The 23,177-nt window shown below is 37.9% G+C and overlaps 1 long non-coding RNA gene across 1 annotated transcript in view; it reads left to right on the top strand.

Annotated features, from left to right (window-relative positions):
- The window catches only part of LOC122737281, a 120,618-nt gene that overhangs the window by 1,027 nt on the left and 96,414 nt on the right, over positions 1-23,177 (top strand). The window lies entirely within an intron of this gene.

Here is a 23,177-nt window from a genome sequence, read left to right as displayed (position 1 = left end):
CATAGAAGGATAGACTCAGACCTAGAAGGGACCTTGAAGGCCATTGAGTCTAACTTCTTTTTTCCCCCACAGTGGGGGAAACTGAGGTGCAGAGTGGTTAAGCAATAGGTCCAAGGCCAAACAGCTTCTAAGTGTCTGAGACAGGGTTTGAACCCAGGTCGTTCTGACACTGAGTGCAGTTCCCAATTTACTATAACATGTTGCTTCTCTTTCTCAGGGCATGAGTTGCCTTTTCCAGGTGGATCTTTGAACTAATTTTTTAAGCTAATAAATTGTGCCTTGGATAGTGGCATGATGCAGGTGTGTGAGGATTTTGAGGAGGGATTTGGGCTCGAGACATGACCTATTTAAGCTTCAATTGGGGTTCAGTCAGAAAGACTAATTTTTTTATGGCCAAATGAAGTTGAAACATTAAGCTAGAACATATGGAATTCACATTATGCTAAATTTCTTTGCAGTGTTGGGTGTGTGTGTGTATGGTTGTGAGTGAGGGAGAAGAGGAAACTGATTTCCTTTCCCTTGTGTTCTCAGTCTGCATCTTGCTCTAGAAATGGAAAAGCTCCAACATTTGGTACTCACATTTATTCTGTGTGTGCGATGACAGCAACACTAGCAATAAGGACAACAATGCTAAAGAATAGATTCCTTCAGTTCAAGCAATATTTATCCAGGCTGTTCTTATGCTTAAATGCCTTCTCTCCTCACCCCTGTGTCTTGGCAGCCCTAGCTCCCTTTTGGGCTCAGCCCAGATGTCACCTCCTACATGATTTTTTTTTTTACCAGTTTCTTCCTAATTGTTAAATGTTCCCCCTCCCTCTACCTCAAAAATTTACTTTGTATTTATCTGTATGCAAGTTGTGTCTCCTTTCTAGATTGTAAGCTTCCTGAAGGCAGGAACTTTTTTTTTTCCATTTTGGTTTTTGTATCCCCAGTGTTTTTGCATGATAGGTACATAATAAGTGAGTGTTGGATTAAGCAACTATTATTAGCAAGGCAATGTGCCAGGGCCTTAGTGACTCAAAGAAGAAAAAAATAACATTCCTGCCCTCAGCAAGCTTGCTTTCTAGTGAGCTTGGGTAGTTGTGTATCAGGAAGGGAATTATAATGTAAACATAGATAAGTATAAAGCAAAATTATTTTAGGCAAATGATAGGTGCTAGCCAATGGTGAGACCATGAAAGATTTTTTTATAGAGGCTGTTTAATACCCTATGACAGGGCCTCTTAAACTTTTTTCACTTGCAACCCCTTTTTGCCCAAAAAATTTTTACACAACCCCGGTTGTACAAGTATATAAAATAGGTATATATAACCTTTTACTGTTGCCAACTTTTCAAAACCCCCCAATTCAGTTACATGACCCTATATGGGGTCAAGACCCACAGTTCAAGAAGCTTTGCCTTAAGAGGTGGAGGCAAGAGCTTAGTGAATTTAAGTGGTAGGGGAAAAACAGACCATGTCAAAGCATTGGATGACAAGAAGAGAAGGAATGCTGCATACGGGGAAAGGAGAGTATCTAAAAATAACCTGAAATAAGACTGGAAAAATGAGAGCAAGATTTTAAAGAGTTTTCTGTAAGACTCAGGAGTTTGTATTTTATCTTAATGGAAATAATGGAAATAGGGAGCCACAGAGGACTTTAAGGGAATAACATGTTGAGATCTTTGCCTTAGGAATATGGATATGACAGCTATCTGGAGAGCAGAGGGACCAAAAGCAGAGAGAGCTATTAGAAGATGATGGGAATGGTCCAGGCTTTCATAGCTCTATGGAAATGGGAGCCATTGAAAATGGTGGAGCACAAAATACCCCAGGGATTTCTGGTGAGGGCCAGAACTAGGGTAGTGGCTCTCTGGGTTAAGGCAGAGAGCCAGAGGGAAGAGATATTGTGTAGGTAGAATGAACAAGGTAACTTTTTTAATGGGTCTTCATTATATTATCTAATTAATGTTTATGAAATTGTTGAATCCATGTTGAAGTGCCCAAAGTCTCCCCTCTTCCAGTCCGGTGCCTTCTCCATTGTGCTATACAGACCGCCTCTCACAACCTCTGTTTCCTTCTGGTTCCTAACAAACCCTAACTTGAGACAAATAAGCAGCAAAGCAGTCATGCTATAGGACATCAATGCATCAATGAGAAATAAAACTAATTTGAAAAAGTTTCAAAATGAATATACTTCAAAGCAGGCAGCTATGTGAATGTCTCCCACAAAAGACAGTTGTCTTCATTGTGATGTGATGAAATAATGCTCTGGGAACATAAAGGATGTCAAGTGATGTGGGTATGAATGTTTTGCAATATTATAGTCATGTTTCCATAACAGCACGAAGTAAAGCTTTAGAGATGAGTCAAAAGCAATTACACTTTTTAAGACTTTCCCTCTCAGTCTCTCCCTATTCCTCTCCCTATTTTTCTTAGACATTAATAATGTTTCAATAACAAATAATAGCCTTTAGGTAAAACTTTCATTGGAGAGACTCAAAGTTGCATTGCAAAAAAGATGATCAGTCAATTCTTGGGCTTTTATTGTGACAGGATGAAATTTTGTGATCATATTACTATCTTGACACATCTTGGCAGTAATGAATAAAGTGCTGGACTTGGAATCTGGAAGCCTTGGGTTTGAATTCTGCCTTTGACACTTGTCTGAGCTTCGATTTCCCAATCACTTCATCACACAGCGGATCAAGTTTTTTGTTTTGTTTTGTTTTTAAAATGGGTTCAGTAGTACATACAAGTTCTGTTTCTTCACCTATAACATGGATTTAAAATACATATAGTGTTTACCCAATGGGGATGTGAATTTTAATGAATGTAAAATGCTTTGCAAACTTTAAGTTGTTATGCAGGTAAAGCTCGGCTTTCCCCTTCTTCCAGTTATGGAGGATGGGGGCACAGGAGAATGAAGACCTGTGTCCCAATTCCCTATCGATGGGTTATAGAAGGTTCTAGGAAGAAAAGTCAAATACTCAAAAATCATCATGGTCTACAATAGAATAGATGTGCATGATGGAAAGTATAAACTGCATGAGCTATTGATTTTAAGAGCTGTACTGCTAAGAGACTGAAAGACTATAGGGTCATCAGGAACATAGCATAGCTACAGGGTAGCAGAAGAACAGAGACTGATAGTTGGAAAGGACTTTAAAGCTTTCCAGTATAATCCATTCATTTTACAGGGGGAGGGAACTGAGTCCCAGGTTAAGTGACTTGCTCAGGGTTACGCAGTGCCCAAACTGGGATTAGAACCCATGTGAGCCTCACTTCAATCTGGCATCAGTTCCTATTATTTCCCTCTGGGGCGAGCTAATGATCCCTGGGTAAAATGTATCTGAGACCCAGGAGGTCCTTGAGTTTGGAAGATCTTGAGAAAGCCACAATGTCTTGGTATTGCCCCATTTAGGCAAAATCTGCTGCGTCAGCTGGAAATACCAACTCATTGCTGAAGGCTGAGAAAACAGTGATGCTTTTGAATTTTGAAACACTCCCATGGAATCCAGAAGGCACCAATATACCAGGAGCTGGGTTCAAAATCTGCCTCTGATGTTTACCAGCTGTTTGACTGTGGGCAAGCCCTCATCCTCTTAGAGGCCTCAGTTTCCTCATCTGTAAAAGGAGGCATTGATACCTTGACTGCTCATTTTGTAGAGATGTTGCAATATTCAAATGAGATTGTGCATTTAAGCCATTTGCAAGTCAACAAGTCCTTTATAAATAGAAGTTTCCATTATTATAAAAAAGGAATTGTTATGGTGGCTTAGGAAAGAAGTTCAGGACACCTGATGGTAAAAGTCACTTCAACATACAAGACTGAAAAAAAAAAAAGAAGAAGAAGAAAAAGAAATTGCAAAGATTAGCTCTGGAAACTGGCCTGAAGTTCTGTCAGTCAACCAGGACTCACTTACTGCTATGTGCTCACTACTGTGCTGGATGCTAGGGATATAAGTATAAAGGGTGACATAATCCCCACACTCAAGAGGTTTCCATTTTCATGGGGACGACAACAAGTCCGTAAATCTGGTATGTCCAGAATACCTATAAAGACAACCAATACAAATAAGCACGAAGAAGTTAATTACAAGGTTGTTGGGAGGGGGGAGGGTTCTGGTAGTTGGGGACATAAGGAAAGGTTTCATGTCTATTATTAGCTAGATCATGTGCTATCAGGGAATGGGGTCTTTTCTTCCTCATTGTAATCCTCCAAACAAAGGGTAGCTGATGACTTATTGGTCGTGTTACAGTTGGCATTCTTTTACAGCTGTGGCTTGAACTGATCACCACTAGGGTCCTTGCTCTGCCACTAACTTCCTATCTAACTTTGAGCACATCACACCCTCTGCAGGCCTCAGTTTCTTCATCTGGAAAATGAGGAAGTCGGACAAGATGGTGTCTGAGTTTCCATCCAGCTCTAAATCTATAATCCTGTGATCCTTTTAACGCCAAGATTCTAAAATTATGGGCTTTTAAAATTTCCTCGAGCTAGGATCGGATCCTCTTGTTGCTCTCAGAAAATATTAAATCAAAACCCCACATTTCCATTTGTCCTGCTCTCATCTTCTCTATTTCTTGAGTGATTTTACCGTGTTATCTCCAGTCTCCATTTCAATACTGGTCAAATCTTTTCTCTCTTCCTCCTTTTCTCTGTCCTTCCTCTCTCTAGGCTTGTACTATCTTTGCTTCAGTGTTCTCTTTACTCCCTGCGTAAGGCTTGGTTTTAAAGGAAATGTCATCATGGCCACTCAAAACTGCTTATCTGAAGGACCCAAATCGCTTTACAAGTGTTTCCTCCACCCCCTGAGTGATACTGCTTGACCTTTCTTATCCAGTTGCATACTGACCCATGGAAAGGCCACTCAATCCCAGAACATAATAGAAGCAGGCCATTCTTGGATGTGCTGTTGTACACCTTAGAGAATGGCGTAAGCTAGCACACCAGGGTGGTCTCTGCCAGGGGTCAAATTGCAGATAGGGGGCTCTATGTATTTGGCAGAACTGTAGAGAGAAATACATAATCACAGAGGTATGCAGTGTGTTCAGAAAATTCAGACCAGATAGAATTACTTGGGTGGAAAAAATTCTAACAATGAGAACTCTTATTTGTCAATCCCACATTAATAGATACTTGCTCCCTACCTACAAAATGATTCCTAGATGAAAATAAGAATTCCCTCTTGGAGCAGTTTATATTTTAATTGACCCCTCCTTGGTGGACGTCCAGTCTTCAAACCAGCCAAATGTCATTTAAACAACAATTCCAATCTCTCTCTCTCTCTCTCTCTCTCTCTCTCTCTCTCTCTCTCTCTCTCTCTCAACAAAGACCTTCTAAAAAGAGTCACTTTGTTCTGGAGCCAAAGGCCATAAAGGAAACCCATCATTTTAGATGTCCTTGCAATTAATCTGCTTTTTTCCCCCATGAAATTAATTTGAAGTGAAGTGAATAGTACCATGAACCACGGTGCTACTCTTTTTTATCTTGGTACATTTGGGGCCAAGTTTAGTTCAGATTCTTGGTAATCAGAAGCAGGGTTATTCATTATATTTATGAACATGGTCTGCTGGGGCAGTTCCCAAACCACTACAGACTTTGGGCATTTGGCCATTCCTTCTTAGGTGACATGATGAAGAACTAGTCTTAGCTGAGGATGAAGGCAAGGAAGACATTATGTGGGCTTAGTCTACTGGTAACTTTGTGGGCACGTTTTTGAAATAGTCAACTAATTCTTCTTTGTCTGGACCTGTGATTTCATTGGCACAAAGAATTCTCAATTGAGTAAATTCCCATTCCCAATGAAGATCTATATCTACTCTACATTTTGTAGTCTTAAAGAATTGCCTTGGGAGCCCTGAGAGGCTAAAATGACTTGCCCAGAGTAACATAATATGTGTCAGAGGGTGGGAACTGAGCCCACATTTTCCTGTCTGTAAGCTTGGCTCTCTAGCCACCACAAGGCAGCAAGGAGGCACAGTAGACAGAGGACTTGACTTGGAGTCAAGAAAGTCTGAGTTCAAATCCTGCCTCAAACATTTACTAGCTGCATAATTATGGGCACATCAATTAAACTCACTGAGCCTCAGTGTCTTCATCTGTAAAATGGGGATAATAACAGCATCTACCTCACAAGGTTGTGAAATGAGCCTCAGTTTCCTCATCTGATAATACTGATAGCTAGCATTTACATGGGGCTTATGGTTTACAAAGTGCTTTGCAAATATTATCTCACTGGATCTTCACAGCCTTTAGAAGTAGGCACCAATGGAGGGAATGATGGTACTTCAACTCACAGGGATTTTGTGAGAAGAACCTCAGTTTCCTCATCTGTAAATTGGGAAAATCATAGTGCCTGCCTAATGGGTTATTTTGAAAATCAAATGAGGTAATAAATATCGGGTGATTTGCAAACATTAAAGGGCTATGTGAATATTCATGCTTATCATTATATCATACTGCCTCATATGTGGTATGTGTGTGTGTGTGTGTGTGTGTATTATGAATGGGAAGGAAAGGGACAACATGTGGAGAGTTGTAACTTGCTATATATATTATATGATTTAATTTTTTAAATAGAGAGAACAAGGGATATTGTTGATTCTCTGTTAGGATCCATTCATTGTCAATCAGTCTAGAGGAAGGTCCTCCAGAATGTTGAGTCAACCTCCTGAAGAGAATACATGGAAGTGCATGGACGTGAATCACCCAGGATGAGAAAACCTGAATGGATTGGATACTGTACCATTAGAAAGAAGGTCACCATAGATGAGATCGCACAGATCCATTCAAGTCTATATCTACCTTATCCTTATCTACCAAAGGGATAGGGCACCTCCATTGTTTTCAGATCACATTCTGTTAGCACTTGAGGTCTCCTCTGATCACGGCATGGAGACCACTTGGGGTTCTAAAGGGTTGTTCCAGCAAAGACAGAGTTTCTGATGTGTCTACTAAGATCAAAAGTGTTTGAATACAGACCTGGTGATTGGCCCTATGCCTCAGGGCCAGCCTCCATAAATTCAGAGGGTTTTTTCCCGGAGAGTTGGTCAGTAGTTAAATCATTTTTCAGGAAAGATTGTGATCTGCACTGATGAATAGACTCCCTTCACCAAAGCAATCCCAGGGCTTTGAGGTGGTAAAATATTTGAAAATCTAGTTGTGATTCTTACCTATTTTGATCCCACCAACATTAATAACATTGTAGAAGGGCAGAAGACATTCAATTTTTAAAATCTATATCCTGTTTGACCTTCTGAGGTTGTCTTACTACTGGTGTGGCTAAATGAAGTCAATTTCAATCTCCATGAAAATGAACAATTTTGAAATATTCAAAGTCTGCTAAGCCTCAGTTTGATAACTTAATAGAACATTACATAGCCTAAGACATTCACAGATCCATGGTCCTTAATTTATAGATACAGGAGCAAGAGCATCTGACATGTGACAAATGGTCTCAAACTCCCAGAATCTCCTGGCCAAGAAAGGATCAGAATATAACTCTAAAAATAGCAGGTAAATCCTCAGACAGAACGGATGGAAACTAAGAAACAAGATAATGAAATACGTATCTTAAAACAAAATCCTGGGGCAGCTAGGTGACGCAGTGGATAGAGCACCAGCCCTGGAGTCAGGAATACCTGGGTTCAAATCCGGCCTCAGACACTTAACACTTACTAGCTGTGTGACCCTAGGCAAGTCACTTAACCCCAATTGCCTCACAAAAAAAAAAAAAAAAACAACAACAAAATCCTGTGTGATAAAAATTATCATCCAGAAAGATTGGGAACTCCATGAAGATAGGCATGGAAACTTACTTAAATACTATTCATCACCCAATGACTGATTGATACAGGACTTGGCATATCTTAGGTGCTTAGTAAATGAACAAATGAGGATATAGTACACTTATTTCTTCACAATGGTAAAACATTAATTAATGCAAACTTTTAATTCATTTTAATTGGAACCAAAATTAAGGACAGTTGACTATACATATACATGATATCTAATATATATTTATCTATGTATGTGTCTATGTATATATCTTATATGTCACTCTTTCCTGGATTAGAAATTCAAGCATCTTAGTAATTAAATTAAAACAGGACTGATGGTTTCAGGGGCCTCCCCACTTTGAGAACCACTGCACTAGAGGCCTTCCTCTTGACATCTGGGAAATGATGGTAGAGTACCGAGGCTATTCACTCAGGGTATTCATCCCAGGTGTTTGCCCAGCCCATCAACTTTTCCCATCATACAGTTCTCTAATAATATCATTTACTCCTTCCTTAGAGAGGCTGAGGAAATCTCTCAGCCATACTTTGGGTCTCAGTTTCCTCACCTATAAAAAGAGAGGGGGTTGGATTGGATAACTTCAGTTTTCTTCTATGAATATTGTCACTATATATTAACCTCATGAATATTTTTTAAAAATCACCAGATCTATAAAACTAATATTTTTTCTTCAGAATTTAAATTGCTCTTAATAATAGTCATATAGAGGAAAGAACACTGAATTTGGAGTTAGAACCTTTGGGATTGGATCCCAGCTCTGCCTCAAAGGAGCTGTGTGACCTTACACAAGTTACTCCTCCTTTCTGGGCCTCAGTTTATTTTTCTATAAAATTAAGAGGGAGGACAGATGAAATGACCTCCAAAGGTACCTTGTAGGCACTGGAATTTTTAAAGTTCCTATTTCTCAGTGCCATCAATTCCAAATTCCCTTATTCTGTTCTCTATGTCATTAGGCAAAAAAAACACACACCTCATCTGCCTGCAACAGATGGGCTGGGAAAAGTGAGAAAGTCACCAAAGTACGTATTGAAAAACAAATTCTGCTGAGTTTTGGACAGAATTATCTAGTGTTTGCATCTGGCAGATACAACCTCAGAGTTCCCAGAGTTTCTTGCAAAAACCAAAAACAAAAAGAATGGTAAGGAAGATAGAAAAGTTTACCTGTATAGGGTAGGGACTGACAACCTCTGAATAGGTAAGGAAGGTATCAGGGCACATGGGTAAAGACTGACAACCTCAGGTTCGCGACTCTCTCAGAGAAGGTCCTAATCTAGATTGTTGGAGAGAGTTTTCTCACCTGGGAGTTCCTGTACCCCTCCCACTGGTTTCTGAGCCTGGACAGGGGTGGCTAGTGCTCAGTTTCCTGGCATTTTCAAGTCATGAAGTATCATATGCGAAGTTCATGGTGACCTTTCAAGTACCATCTAAATGCTAGGTATTCCTAATGTTGTTAGTGTTCCCTGGTAGGATGTAAGTTCTTTGAGGACAGGGGTTCTATCTCTTTTTTTGTCATTGAATCCTTAGCACATAGCACAGTGCCTGACACATAGTAGGTGCTTAATAAATTCCGGTTGATTAAGGCAGCGATTCTCCCAAGGGGCCCAAGTTAAGAGTAGGATGTCACTGCTAATCAGAATCTCCATTCTGTGTGATCTAGCCCATTCAAAGTAGCCCAGTTTCATTCGATTGAACATTTGTTACGTGCCATGAACTGTGTTAGGCTCTGGAGATACACCGACAAGAATAAAAAGAAGCCCACCCTCCAGTAACTTATATTCCAATAGGTAATAAAATATGTATACAGGGAAATACAAAGTAATTTCAAGGAGGAGGGGGAGGGAGGGAGGGAGGCAGAGGTACTTGAGCTGCGCTCTGAAAAAACCTAGGGACTGGGGCAGCTAGGTGGCACAGTGGATAGAGCACTGGCCTTGAATTCAGGAGGACCTGAGTTCAAATCTGGACTCAGACACTTAACACCAGCTGTGTGACCCTGGGCAAGTCACTTAACCCCAATTGCCTCACCAAAAAACCAAAACCCTAGGGACTCTAAAAGGTGGAGCTAAGAGGGAGCGGGCTTGTCCTCCTCTACCCACTTCCTATGGCTACATAAAGTTGGAAGCCAATGCAGGCTCAAAATAGTATTTATAAAGCACTTTAGGGTTTGCAAAGTGCTTTACAAATATTATCTTGTTTGAGCTGCAAAACAACTCTGGAAGGCTGGTGCCATTATTATCTCCATTTTCCAGATGAGGAAACTGATGTCAAGTGACTTGCCCAAGGTCACAGTTAGTATCTGAGGTAGGATTTGAATGCAGTTCTTCATGACTCCACAACCAGAGAGCTATGCCTTCCACTGCCTAGAGGACACAGGAGGTTGTGGGTGGAATGAATGATCTGCTATACTACATGCTACGCCTGGAGGTGGGCATGTGTGTTTTCTGTCCTTTATGTGTATCCTTCCTCAGGGATCCCAAGTACCATGCTCTGCACCATGGGGGATTATCCATGGGAGGATCAAGGAGATCCCCCATCCCCACCTGCACCCCAGTGTACTTAATGCATGGAATTATATCAGCATCCTTCTCAGTTTCACCCTTGATGGAGTGATGCCCAAAGCTCACAAGCAGAAGACTTTGAAGGAACCTTCATGGGGTCCCTCAGAAGGGAAAGAAAATGGAGGGTGTTTTTCTCACTTCAGTGGAAAATGAGAAAGCGTTGCATGGCAGGAGCTGGCTTAGTTCCAGTTCCTAGAGTAGTATATAGAAGCCTACCAAATGGAGCCAGCTGTCACCCAAACAATGGGGAATTTTTTTCTTCACTCCTGATAGCCAACTGGACGCTTAATCCAGTAGCTGGACAGGCTCTTCTACATTGCATTCTTTACATATTTCACTTGGAGATGGAGTTGTGTTAGGAAACAAATCCTTTAGCATGCACACATTGGGGGTTAGTTACTAGTTGCTTTTAGCCAAATAATTTTCTTGTACAGATGGACAGCTGACAACAAAACCCTAAATGGCCCTGGGGAGGGGGGGGGAATGCATAAATAAATATATATCAGTAAAATCACAGAGAAAACCACCCTTTACCTCCTTTAAAAAGAAATTAGGTTTTCTATTTTTTAGTGTAGGAGTGGGGGAGGTGTTGGTATATCAAGAAGTTGCTTAATGTGTTTTTATGTGTGGGGCAATTATATGCAAAATGAATTGGCATTACAGAGTTCTTGTTTATAGTAATTCCTCACAAAATGTTAATATGACCTCAGAGGTCATCTACTCCAGTGCTGAGAGATTCAAATAAGAAAAGGGAGTGCTACTCTATACATAAGGATCTCTGTGGTCCCCAGATTGACTTAGTTTTTAAATGTAATAGTATCTATGTTTTATTGTGTTTTCATTTATTTTGTAAATACTTAGCAATCACATCTTTATCTAGTTCAGGCTGTACTTGGGAATGTTGTGGGCCCCATGCACTTAGTGGTTGACACCTCTGATCTAGCCCAACCCCCTTATTTTATAAATGACAAAACTGAGACCCAGAAAGATTGAAAACTTGTCAAAGGTTACACTGGTATTGAGTGGTAAAGATGGAATTTAAACCCTTGTCTTCAGTGTTCTCTCCACTGTACTATGCTATTTTTCAATAGCATCATAAATACGTTATTACCAAATCCTAATGTAATGCCAAGATGTTATTTATCCTTTGGTAGTTATGCTAATCTATCTATCTATCTATCTATCTATCTATCTATCTATCTATCTATCTATCTATCTATCTATCTATCAATCTATTATCTTTCTCTCTATATGTATTATCTATCATCTGTCTATCTATCATCTATCATTTGTCTTTCTCTATGTATCATCTATTATCTATCCTCTATCTATTGTCTATCTATCTGTCTGTCTGTCTTTCTATCTTTCTATCTATCTGCCTATCTATCGGTCTCTGCCCATCTGTCTGTCTGTCAACCTAAACCTCAACTACATATATGTATATAGCATAATATATTATATACACACATATGTATATATGCATGTCTGCTATTATATATATGTATTCTGTATATATACATGTATGTATATCTATGTTTGAAGCATAGGGTGAGAGACAGACATATAGATAAATACTTTTTCTCTTTGCAATCATCCTCCATTTTGCTCCATATTGAACCCTTAATTGGAACAAACTAAAAATGATTAAGCGGAAACATGGAATGATGAAATTTGATCTGAAAAATATATATAGGGGCAGCTAGGTGGCGCAGTAGATAAAACACTGGCCCTGGATTCAGGAGGACCTGAGTTCAAATCCGGCCTCAGACACTTGACACTTACTAGCTGTGTGACCCTGGGCAAGTCACTTGACCCCCATTGCCCCGCCCCCCAAAAAAGTATACAAAAGCTTAATATATATATATATATATATATATATATATATATATATAATTCTATTTTGTTAATCTATCTTTTCTCTGCCATGAAGGAGGACATATGTCTCATTATGCCTTCTCCAGGGCCATCACTGGTTTTCCATTACTCAGAATTTGTCTCCCTTTGAGTGATCTTTTCAGTAGCATTGTTGTATACATATCGAAGTACATATGTCTGTGTGTATATATGTATATATGTATGTATATGTAAGTACATATATGTGTGTAGATATAACATATGTATATAATTATCATAATTCTGCTTTTTTTTGTTTTGACATTAGCTCATAAAAATCTTCCTATTTTCTCTGAGTTCTTTATATTTCTCTTTTCTTACTTCACAGTAATACTATATTACATTGATATACCATAGGGTTGTTTCCCCAGATATTCTTAACCATTTGCACCCACTTTTGCTACCACAGAAGATTGCTGTGAATATCTTGGCATCAGCTGGACTTTTGTTTCTGCCTTTGATTTATGTGGTGTATGTGCCCAGTAGTGGGTCTAGACCAGGGCTTCTTACACTTTTTCCACTCACAACACCTTTTTGCCCGAGAAATTTTTATGTGGCCCATAGGTATATAAAATGTGTATACATGACCTTTTACTGTTATCAATTTTTTGTGTGAAAGCTACATTCAGTTATACCATGACCCACAGTTTAAGAAGCTTTGGTCTAGACAATTTAGCCACAGTGGGTCCCATCCTGTCCACCCCAACACCTTCTTCCCTGGGTTCATCTGCATGCCCCAAGGCTCCCTCACACCAGGCAGTGTAGTCCCTAACTGAACCAGTTCAGTATGCATTAGTTTTTCCTTCATACTAAAGCCACTTTTGTTACTCACCCAGGGATCTAGTGCAATGGAGAGAGTATAGGACATGGGGTCAGGAAGACTCAAATTCAAGTCCCAAATCAGAGACTTACTGTGTTACCCTGGACAAGTCACTAAGCCACTTTTCTGCCTCAGTTTCCTCATCTGTTAAATGGAGATAATAATAACACCTACCCCCTACAGTTGTTGTGAAAATCAACTGAGATGATATTTATAAAGCATTTTGCAAATCTTAAAGTACTCTATAAATATCAGTTGTTTCAGCAACATGTAGTGCCTGCTTGACTCTACTCAGCATCATGCTGGGGCCCTTCTTTCTAGTCTCCCTGTTTCCTAACCATCCCCTGCCCAGAAATATATTTCCCATTAATAACATTGCCTTAGCACTAACTGACTATGTAACATTACTTCATTTGACATTGTGATTTCACAAGGATATGTTAGACACCATTGCCCTTATCTCTGAACTTCCAACTCTGAAATATGATGACTAGTTTCCTTCAAAGCTTTGCTTTTAAATACCATCTCCTTGATGAAAACTTTCTTCCTTTCCTAGATACTTCCCCTCTTCCCCCCCAAATTCCCTTGTATTTATTTTGCCTGTATTTTACATATACATATAGGATGACAGAAATCAAATTGGAAGGACTCCTCTAGCCTAATCCCTTAGTTTTACAGGGAACTGAAACTGAGGGAGCAGAATTAACTTGCTTGAGGTGGTCAGCATGAGAGGTAGGACTGGAACCCACATTTTCTGATTCACATGCTCCTTCCTGTGTACCAAAATACCTCCAGGTGTAGTCTCCCCTATTAAAATGAAAACCCTCTGAGGGCAGGGACTGTTTCATTTTTGCCTGTGTATCCACAGTGCCTAGTACAATCCCTGGCACACAGTAAATACTTTTTGTTTGTTTGTTTTTGTGTGTGAGGCAATTGGGGTTAAGTGACTTGCCCAGGGTCACACAGCTAGTAATTGTTAAGTGTCTGAGGCCAGATTTGAACTCAGGTCCTTCTGAATCCAGGGCTGGTGCTCTATCCACTGTGCCACCTAGCTGCCCCTACACAGTAAATACTTAATGATTGTTGATTGCCTTTGAGTTTTAGGAAACATTTATGGTATGTCAACTATGTGCAAGGCACTATGGATACAGAAGGGTCCTTGCTCTCAAAGAAGTTTTTTTTTTAATAATCACTTAATGGAGAGGAGACTTCAGTGAGTGTGATAGGATAAGAATTTTCCAACGCTTTTGGTTGACTGGACCCAATAATTACATAACCCCACTTTCCACGGGACAGGTCTTTGTTCCATCTGCAGTGGTGTCGGTTGACTCTTCTTTTGTTTTTTGTTTGGTATTTTTTTTTTGGTTGACTTTTGAGAATTCTTTTCAGTCATATACCTCTCCTGCAATGAAGCCCAGACCCAGAAAGTAACCTCAGATTTTTGTGGTTAGGCATATCTCGGAGATGAAGATGGTCTTAAAGACTTATGTTGTTCCCTCGACAGCTGGTTCTCTGCTGTCTCATGGGACAGTTAATCCAGCCACACAAATCATGATCTATAACCTTCTTTGGGAGATCCCTTTCTCCCCCTTGATGCCTATATATATTTTACAAGCATATTACAATGCATTTCAAATACATTACCCCGGGGTCCTCCTGAATAAAAATGTTATATTAAAAATGTACTTATGGATTGCAAATGGAATGCAGTTTCAGCTCTTTCTCACCTGCAAGTCAAAAAATGAAATCCCGGTGCTCTTAAAAAGCCCAAATCCGCATTTTATACTGGCACCTGGAGGCTTGTGGATGGAGTTCAAGATTATGAAAATTTATATGTGGAATTCAGATGAGGGCAAAGTAGACTCCCATTTGGAACGTATAAAATGTGTGCATAATTGCTTCTGTGAGATGTCTATGCAAAGCAAATAAGGGATTTTTTTTTTTCCTTTTTCAGTAGGCATTATAGCCAAATACTGAACCCCAGGTGGATTTTCAGTCAGAAAGGCATTTCTGGGCCCACTGAAAAGTTTGTGCCTATGCTTTTAATGGGTAATTCATGATCAATCAGTCAATGATTTTTAGGATCTTAACATGTGCCAGGTATTGTGTTAGGTACTGAGCATACAAAAAAGGCTCCAAAAAACAAACAAAAGCCCCATAAATGAAAACAATCCATGTCATCAAGGAACATATGGTCCATTCAGAAGATTCAATGCATATGCAAACATATAAATACAAAATATAAAAAATAAAATATATTATATGTAATTATATCAAATATGAATATATACATTTAGAAAAATAATAGGGGAAAGGGGGGAGTAGCGACTGGGAAGGCCTCTCAGAGGAGATGGTACTTGAATTGGTATTTAAAGGAAGCCAGAGATTTTAAGAGGCAGAGAGGTAAGAAGGGAATTTATTCCAGGCACAGGGCATTGTAGAGGGAACAGCTTCCTGTCACGTACAAGGAGAAGCAAATAGATCCGTCTGGCTAGACCATAGAGCATGTTTTCATTCCATTATTTGGGGGAGGTGTATTCTTCATCCCATTACAGTCCAGGCAAGGATACAAAGTATTAGCAATTCCAAAGGACATCTTGAGGGGCCACTCCGCTCTTGCTCCAGCCTCTGGGGACAGTTTGAGTTCTTGGTGGCCAAAGCTGCAGGGTGATTCTAGGTAGCTGGACTGTTTTCTAATCTTGAGAAGGGAGCTACCTTTTTGTTGCTTACCAGCCAGGTGTATTCATCCTCTATGAGGCTTTTCCCTTGGGTTCAGTTTAAGCTCTCTTGGAATTTGCATTTATCTGTGTAAATGGTATATCCCTCCTGCAAGTACTTTGCATGCAGATACTGTTGAATTTTTGTCCTGTCAGTCAACCCAGGAGCTGGCACTTCATGTGCTAGTACTTAATAAAGGTTCATTGAATTAAATCAAACCATTAACTGTCTTTTTAAAAAAATCTTATTCATTTGGAACAAATGCAGAAAGACAAAAAAGTTTTCATGTACATATCACAACATAAAAAAGAGGATTCAATATAAAACCATGAATTTCCATTTCACACTGTTTACTTTTTTGAAAAAAAAAAACTATGTAATAAATATTACACATTGTTTTCAAAGCTACCCTGATTTTCTGTGCTTCCTTCTAAATTTTCTTTTGTTTTCTGCTGTGTACTATTTTTTCTCCCTTCCTCCACACTCTGCCCTAGAGAAGGCTACCATTAGACACAAATATGTGTGTGTACACACACACACACACATATGTATGTAAGTAAAACCATAATATACAAGCTTCTACTTAGTTCTTTTTTCTGGAAATTGATAACATCTTCCTTCATAGGTCCTTTGTAGTCAATTTGAGTAATCATAATACTCAAAATGGCTTAGTCGTTCAAAATTGTTCTTGAGAACAATATTGTTCTTAATGTATACAATGTTCTTTTGGTTCTGCTCATTTCACTCTTCATGATTTCATGCAAGTCTTTCCATGTTTTTCTAAAATCTATCAACTCATCATTTCTTTTTTTCTAATAATAAAAGTATTTTATTGTTTTCCAGTTACATGTAAAGATAGTTTTCAACATTTGCTTTTTATAACAATTTGAGTTCCAAATTTTTCTCCCTCTCTTCCTTCCCTCTCCCTTCTCCAAGACAGAAAGAAATCTGATTTAGGTTATACATGTATAATCAAATTAAACATATTTCTACATTAGTTATGTTGTAAAAGAAGAATCAGAAGAAAAGGGGAAAACTCCAAAAAAGAAAAAAAAAACACCACCACCACCAACAAAAAGCAGAAACAGTATGGTTCAATCTGAATTCAGATTCCACAGTTCTTTTTCCTGGATGTGGAGAGCATTTTCCATCAAGAGTCCTTAGATCATTGTATTGCTGAGAAGAGCTAAGTCTATCACAGCTGATCATTGCACAATGTTTCTGTTACTGTGTATAATGTTCTCCTAGTTCTATTTACTTCACTCAGCATCAGTCTACTTTAGTCTTTCCAGGTTTTCTGAAATCTGCCTGATCATCATTTCTTATAGTACAATAATATTCCATTATATTCATATACCACAACTTGTTCAGCCATTCCCCAGTTGATGGGCATTCGCTTGGTTTCCAATTCTTTGCTGCCACAAAGAGAGCTACTATAAATATTTTTGTACATGTGGGTCCTTTTCCCTTTTTTTGTGATCTCTTTGGGATATAGACCTAGTAATGATATTACTGGATGAAAGGGTATGCACAGCCCCCTAGACCTTTGGGCATAGTTTCAAATTATTCTCCAGAATGGTTAGATCAGTGCCCAACTCCACCAATAATGCATTAGAGTTCCAATTTTTCCACAGTTTCTCCAACATGTATTATTTTCTTTGTTTGTCATATTTGCCAATCTGATAGGTATGAGTTATTACCTCAGAGTTGTTTTAATTTGTATTTCTCTAATCAATAGTGCTTTAGAGCATTTTTTTATACGGCAATAGATAGCTTTGATTTCTTCATCTGAAAACTGCCTGTTCATATACTTTGATCATTTTTCAATTGGGGAATGACTTGGATTCTTATGAATTTGATTTAGTTCCCTATACATTTTAGAAAGGAGGTCTTTATCAGAAACACTGGCTGTAAAAATTGTTTCCCAGATTTCTGCTTCCCTTCTAATTTTTTTGTTTTGGTGTGGTTTGGCTTTTTTTTTTTTTTTTTTAGTAAGGCAATTGGGGTTAAGTGACTTGCCCAGGGCCACACAGCTAGTAAGTGTTAAGTGTCTGAGACCGGATTTGAACTCAGGTACTCCTGACTCCAGGGCTGGTGCTCTATCTACTGCGCCACCAACTGCCCCTTGTTTTGTTTTGTTTTAATTATTAAAGTATTTTATTTTTTTCCCGTTACATGTAAAGATAGTTCTCAACTTTTGTTTATACAAGCTTTCCAATTTCAGATTTTTCTCCCTCCCTCCCCTCCCTCTCCCCTCCCCTAGACAGCAGGTAATCTTATATATATATATATATATACACACACATATATATATACATATATACATATATATGTATATATATATACACATATATATACATATATATATATATATAAAATAACATTAAACATATTTCTGTATTAGTCATGTTATAAGAGAAAAATCAGAGCAATGATGACAAACCTCAAAATAGAAAAACATCAGCACCAAAACCAAAAGAAATAGTATGGTTCATTCAGCATCTACTCCACAGTTCTTTTTTTTCCCCCCTGGATTTGGAGATCCTCTTCTATCATGAGTTCCCTGGAACTCTTCTGTACCATTGCATTGGTGAGAAGAATATAGTCCAACACAGTAGATCAACACTCAATGTTGATGATACTGTGTGCAATGTTCTTCTGGTTCTGCTCATCTCACTCATCATCAGCCCATGCAAGACCCTCCAGGTTTCTCTGAACTCCTCCTGCTCATCGTTTCTTACAGCACAATAGTATTCCATTGTATTCATATACCACAACTTGTCCAGCCATTTCCCAATTGATGGGCATCCCCTCAACTTCCAATTCCTTGCCACCACGTAAAGAGAAGTTTTAAATATTTTTGTATATGTGGGTCCCTTTCCCCCTTCCATGATTTCTTTGGGCAAAAGACCCAAAAGTGGTATTGCTGGGTCAAAGAGTATGCACAGCTTTATCGCCCTTTGGGCATAATTCCAAATTGCTATCCAGAATGGTTGGATCAATTCACAGCTCCACCAACAATGCATTAGTGTTCCAATTTTTCCACAGCTTCTCCAACATTTATTATTTTCCTTTTTTGTAATTTTAGCCAATCTGATAAGTGTCAGGTGGTACCTCAGAGTTGTTTTAATTTGCATCTCTCTAATCATTAGAGATTTAGAGCATTTTTTCATATGGGAATAGATAGCTTTGGTTTCTTCATCAGAAAACTGCCTGTTCATATCCTTTGACCATTTCTCAATTGGGGAATGACTTGGATTCTTATAAATTTGATTTAGTTCCCTATACATTTTAGAAAGGAGGTCTTTATCAGAAACACTGGCTGTAAAAATTGTTTTCCAGATTTCTGGTTCCCTTCTAATTTTGGCTACATTGCTTCTGTTTGTATAAAAACTTTTTAATTTAATGTAATCAAAATCATCCATTTTGCATTTTATAATGTTCTCTCTCTTGTTTGGTCATAAATTCTTCTCTCCATAGATCTGAGAGGTAAACTATTCCTTTCCTTATTAATTTACCAATGGTATCACCCTTTATGTCTAAATCATGTACCCATTTTGACCTTATTTTGGTATATGGTGTAAGAAATTGGTCTATGCCTAGTTTCTGCCTTACTATCTTCCAGTTTTCTCAGCAACTGTTTTTGGGAGGAAGGGCAATGAGGGTTAAATGACTTGCCCAGAGTCACACAGCTAGTAAGTGTCAAGTATCTGAGGCTGGATTTGAATTCAGGTTCTTCTGAATCTAGGGCCAATGCTTTATCCACTGTGCCACTTAGCTGCCCCTATCATTGTTTTTGTTTTGTTTTGTTTGGTGGGGCAATAAGGGTTAAGTGACTTTCCCAGGGTCACACAGCTAGTAATTGTCAATTGTCTGAGGCCAGATTTGAACTAAGATTCTCTTGAATCCAGGGCTGGTGCTTTATCCAATATGCTACCTACCTGCCCCCTTTCCCAAATTTTTTTTGTCAAATAATGAGTTTTTATTCCAGAATCTAGAATCTTTGGGTTTATCAAATAATAGATAACTATTGTCATTTACTACTGTGTCTCCTGTGCCTAACCTATTCCACTGATCTACTACTCTATTTCTTAGCCAGTACCAGATAGTTTTGATGACTGACACTTTATAATATAGTGGTTAGCCCACCTTCCTGTGCATTTTTTTCCATTAATTTTCTCAATATTCTTGACCTTTTGTTCTTCCAGATGAATTTTGTTATTATGTTTTCTAGCTCCATAAAATAATTTTAGGTAGTCTGGTTGGTATGGCACTGAATAAATAAATTCATTTAGGTAGAATTATCCTTTTTATTAGATTAGCTTGGCCTATCCATGAGCAATTGATATTTTTCCAATTGTTTAGATCTGATTTTATTGGTGTGAAAAGTGTTTTGTAATTGTGTTCATAGATTTCCTAGGTTTGTCTTGGCAGGTAGACTCCCAAATATTTTACATTGTCTACAATTACTTTAAATGGAATTTCTCTTTCTATCTCTTGCTGCTGAGCTTTGTTTGTCATATATAGAAATGCTGATGATTTATGTGGGTTTAATTTATATCCTCCAACTTTGTTTATTGTTTCAAGTATTTTTTTAGACAATTCTCCAAGTATACCATAACATCTGCAAAGAATGATAGTTTTGATTCCTACTTGCCTATTCTACTTCCTTTAATTCCTTTTTCTTATTGTTAAAGCTAACATTTCTAGTATCATATTAACTAATAGAGGTGATAATGAGCATCCCTATTTCACCCCGATCTTATAGGGAATGCCTCTAACTTATCCCCATTACACATAATGTTTGCTGATAGTTTTAGGTAGATACTGCTGTATTTTGTCAAAAGCCTTTTCTGTATCTATTGAGATAATCATATGATTTTTGTTAGTTTTGTTATTGATGTGGTTGATTATGTTGATAGTTTTTTCTAATGTTGAACTAGCCCTGCATTCCTAGTATAAATTCCATCTGAACACGGTGTATTATCCCAGTGATAAATTGCATTAATCTCCTTGCCAATATTTTATTTAAGATTTTGGCATTGGGGGCAGCCAGCTGGCACAGTGGATAAAGCACCGGCCCTGGATTCAGGAGGACTTGAGTTCAAATCCAGCCTTAAACACTTAACACTTACTAGCTGTGTGACCCTGGGCAAGTCACTTAACCCTCATTGCCAAAAAACAAAGCAAAACAACAAAAAGCCAAACCAATGTTAAAGACTTTGGTCGAGAAAGACCAAGACCAGGTGCTTAGAGAAAAAAGATTTTTGCATCAGTATTCATTAGGGAAATTGGTCTATAATTTTCTTTCTCTGTTTGGCTCTGCCTGGTTTAGGTATCAATACCATATTTGTATCATAAGAGGAATTTGGTAGAACTCCTTCTTCACCTATTTTTCCAAATAATTTAGGTAGTATTGGAATTAATTTTTCTTTAAATGTTTCATAGAGTTCATTAATAATCCCATCTAGCCCTAGAGACTTTTTCTTAGGGAGTTCATTGATGGCTTGTTCAATTTCTTTTTCTTTTTTTTTCTTCAATTTCCCAAGTTTTATTTTTTTTTTATCATACTGTGCTGACCACAGAGAGAATCACCCAAAGGAGATAGTTGTCTCTCAATTTCTTTTTCTAAAATGGGGCTGTTTATGTCTTTTATTTCCTCTTCTGTTAATCTAGGCAGTTTATATTTTTGTAAATATTCATCCATTTCATTTGGATTGACAAATTTATTGGGAAACAGTTGGGCAAAATATCTCCTAATTATTGCTTTAATTTCCACTTCATTAGTGGTTAATTCACTCCTTTCATTTTTGATACTGGTAATTTGGTTTTCTTCTTTCTTTTTTAAATTCAAATTAAACAAAGGTCTATCTATTTTATTGATTTTTTTCATAAAAATCAGCTCTTAATTTTACTTATTAATTTTATAGTTTTTGCTTTCAATTTTATTAATCTCTCCTTTGATTTTCAGAATTTTTAATTTAGTATTTAATTGGGGATTTTTAGTTTGTTCTTTTTCTAATTTTTTTTAATTTAGTTGCATGCCTAATTCATTGATCTCCTCTTTCTCTATTTTATTCATGTAACCATTTAGAGATATAAAATTTCCCATAAGAAGTGCTTTGGCTGCATCCCTTATGTTTTGGTATGTTGTCTCATTGTTATCATTCTCTTGGATGAATTTATTGATTGTTTCTATGATTTGTTGTTTGACACATTCATTCTTTAGAATGAGATTATTTAGTTTCCAATTAATTTTCAGGCTCTTTTCCTATGGTTCTTTGTTACATGTAATTTTTATTGCATCGTGATCTGAAAAGGATGCATGTACTATTTCTGCCTTTTTGCATTTGACTGTGAGATTTTTGTGCCCTGACACATGGTCAGTTTTTGTGTTTGTGCCATGCACTGCTGCAATTCATCATTTCTTATAACACAGTAGGATTCCATCACAATCTACCATAAATTGTTTAGCCATTCTCCAGTTGATGGGCATCCCTTCAATTTCCAGTTCTTTGCCACCACAAAGATTGCTGCTATGAATATTTTGGAACATATAAGTTCTTTTCCTTTTTCCCTAATCACCTTGGGAAACAAAACTAACAGTGGTATTGCTGGGACAAAGGGTACACACAGTTTAAGAACTCTGAGCATTATTCTGAATTGCTCCCCAGAATGGTTGGTTCTATTCACAGTTCCACCAAAAATGTATTAGTGTCCCATCATTACCTATCTTCACACTTATTAGAGCAGTAGAGACCTCAAAAATCCATTGTCCCGAACCCTATTTTGACTGTACAGAAGTGAATCATCCAGACTAATACATGCCTAATAATATGAATAATATTTGGTAAACATTCATTAGACTTATCAGAGCAATCACGAGACATAATTATCTTTTTCTCTTCTCCTACATACATTTGCCTGATAATTTATCATTCTTCATGTTAAGGCCCATGATCCATCTACTACTCTCTCTTCTGGCCTTCCAGGGAGATGCTTTTCTTTTTTAAAACTCTGTTAGTTTTCTAAATGGACTGCTAAGGAAAGAAGGGAGATTCCAAAGAGGAAAAAGATAATTTTTATTATTAGCATGAAACAAAGACTCAAACAAGACATCAACTAGCATTTATTAAGGTCTTTAAGGCATTAAACAGTGGGGATAGAATTTTTTTTAAATGAAACAATCTCTACCCTCAAGGAGCTTACACTCTAATAAGGGATTCAACACACACATCCACATGTTAATGTGAATGTATATAGAAAAAAAAAACCCACAAAGTAGTTAGAGAGAGAAAGCATGACCAGTTGGGGCATCAGAAATGATTTTGCATAGAAAGTGTTACTTGTACTATGATTTGAAGGAAGAGAGAGGTTTTATGAGGCAAAGGTAAAGAGGGAGTGTACTC

Source organism: Dromiciops gliroides, chromosome 1 (genome assembly GCF_019393635.1).
Source record: "Dromiciops gliroides isolate mDroGli1 chromosome 1, mDroGli1.pri, whole genome shotgun sequence".
Classification (NCBI taxonomy): Eukaryota; Metazoa; Chordata; class Mammalia; order Microbiotheria; family Microbiotheriidae; genus Dromiciops; species Dromiciops gliroides.
The sequence above is the reverse complement of the archived record's forward strand: the minus strand, read 5'-3'. Positions and strand labels throughout refer to the sequence as shown.